The following is a 2,500-nucleotide window of genomic DNA, read 5'->3' as shown; positions in this document are numbered from 1 at the left end:
CCTGGCTCCTGGAGCTCTGATACAGGGGAGAGAGGCATGTGTGTGTGTGGCTGTGGAGGTCCTGTGGAGGTGCTGTGTGGGCCTTTAATATCACAGGGGGAGAAGCTGGGGCCATTAGCCTGGCTCCTGGAGCTCTGATACAGGGGAGAGAGGCATGTGTGTGTGGCTGTGGGAGGTCCTGTGGAGGTGCTGTGTGGGCCTTTAATATCACAGGGGGAGAAGCTGGGCCATTAGCCTGGCTCCTGGAGCTCTGATACAGGGGAGAGAGGCATGGATGTGTGGCTGTGGAGGTGCTGTGTGGGCCTTTAATATCACAGGGGGAGAAGCTGGGCCATGAGCCTGGCTCCTGGAGCTCTGATACAGGGGAGAGAAGCATGTGTGTGTGGCTGTGGAGGTCCTGTGGAGGTGCTGTGTGGGCCTTTAATATCACAGGGGGAGAAGCTGGGCCATTAGCCTGGCTCCTGGAGCTCTGATACAGGGGAGAGAGGCATGGATGTGTGGCTGTGGAGGTGCTGTGTGGGCCTTTAATATCACAGGGGGAGAAGCTGGGCCATTAGCCTGGCTCCTGGAGCTCTGATACAGGGGAGAGAGGCATGGATGTGTGGCTGTGGAGGTGCTGTGTGGGCCTTTAATATCACAGGGCCAGTGGCTGGGTGATATGCCTGGGTGCTGGAGCTCTGACACAGGGCCAGAGAGGCATGTGTGTGTGGCTGTGGAGGTCCTGTGGAGGTGCTGTGTGGCCCTTTAATATCACAGGGGGAGAAGCTGGGCCATGAGCCTGGCCCTGGAGCTCTGATACAGGGGAGAGAGGCATGTGTGTGTGGCTGTGGAGGTCCTGTGTGGCCCTTTAATGTCACAGGGCCAGTGGCTGGGTGATATGCCTGGGTGCTGGAGCTCTGACACAGGGGCAGAGAGGCATGTGTGTGTGGCTGTGGAGGTCCTGTGGAGGTGCTGTGTGGCCCTTTAATATCACAGGGGGAGAAGCTGGGCCATGAGCCTGGCCCCTGGAGCTCTGATACAGGGGAGAGAGGCATGTGTGTGTGGCTGTGGAGGTCCTGTGGAGGTGCTGTGTGGCCCTTTAATGTCACAGGGCCAGTGGCTGGGTGATATGCCTGGCTCCTGGAGCTCTGACACAGGGGAGAGAGGGCATGTGTGTGTGTGGCTGTGGAGGTCCTGTGGAGGTGCTGTGTGGGCCTTTAATATCACAGGGGGAGAAGCTGGGGCCATGAGCCTGGCCCCTGGAGCTCTGATACAGGGGAGAGAAGCATGTGTGTGTGGCTGTGGAGGTGCTGTGTGGCCCTTTAATGTCACAGGCCCAGTGGCTGGGTGATCTGCCTGGGTGCTGGAGCTCTGACACAGGGGCAGAGAGGCATGTGTGTGTGTGTGTGTGTGGCTGTGGAGGTCCTGTGGAGGTGCTGTGTGGGCCTTTAATATCACAGGGGGAGAAGCTGGGCCATGAGCCTGGCCCTGGAGCTCTGATACAGGGGGAGCATGGATGTGGCTTTGGAGAAGGCAAATATCTAGAGTCTCCGCTCCACTCCCCTCTTTACCTTCCTCGGTGTAAAACTTTGACCGCCAGTTTTTCAAAGTCTTACACCGAGGAAGGTAAAGAGGGGGACCGGTCGGCGAAACTAGAAGTTTCCCCTCTCTTACCTTCCTCGGTGTAAAACTTTGACCGCAAATTTTTCAAAGTGTTACACCGAGGAAGGTAAAGAGGGGGACCGGTCGGCGAAACTAGAAGTTTCCCCTCTCTTACCTTCCTCGGTGTAAAACTTTGACCGCAAATTTTTCAAAGTGTTACACCGAGGAAGGTAAAGAGGGGGACCGGTCGGCGAAACTAGAAGTTTCCCCTCTCTTACCTTCCTCGGTGTAAAACTTTGACCGCAAATTTTCAAAGTGTTACACCGAGGAAGGTAAAGAGGGGGACCGGTCGGCGAAACTAGAAGTTTCCCCTCTCTTACCTTCCTCGGTGTAAAACTTTGACCGCAAATTTTTCTAAGTGTTACACCGAGGAAGGTAAAGAGGGGGACCGTTCGGCGAAACTAGAAATTTCCCCTCTCTTACCTTCTCCTGCCCTCGGTGCGAGCCGGTCTCTCCCTGTTTTTCAAAACACCTTTCGCACGATTTCAGAAACCCAGTTTTCGGAAACGTGAACCTCCAGGGATCGGCCCCGAGGGCGCCGGGGACGCGTGGGCCGACCCGAGAGGGGTGCGAAACGGACTGCCGCGGGCAGCTCGGCCCCTCTCAAAGCTGCGGTTCTCTTCTTCTTTCACCCACTGACCGAGCGGCACACGTGACCCGCCATCGGAGGGCCCCCGCCGGCCAGCCCAGCGCTGGTGTTCGGGCGGACGGTTCCTCCGGCCTGCGGGTTCGCCTCCATGGCCCAGGGGGGGCTCCGAGGCGCGGAGGGGGTCTCCGGACTCTTCCTCCGCGCTCCTCCCGCGGCCGAAAACATCGGTAGCGAGACCGAGACGCCCCGTCTGTCCCAGCTGTCCTACGA

Source organism: Trachinotus anak, unplaced genomic scaffold, assembly GCF_046630095.1.
Source record: "Trachinotus anak isolate AG129_WGS33_773 ecotype Australia unplaced genomic scaffold, CSIRO_AGI_Tana_v1 ptg000134l, whole genome shotgun sequence".
In the NCBI taxonomy this organism is placed as follows: domain Eukaryota; kingdom Metazoa; phylum Chordata; class Actinopteri; order Carangiformes; family Carangidae; genus Trachinotus; species Trachinotus anak.
This window is presented reverse-complemented; position numbering follows the sequence as displayed.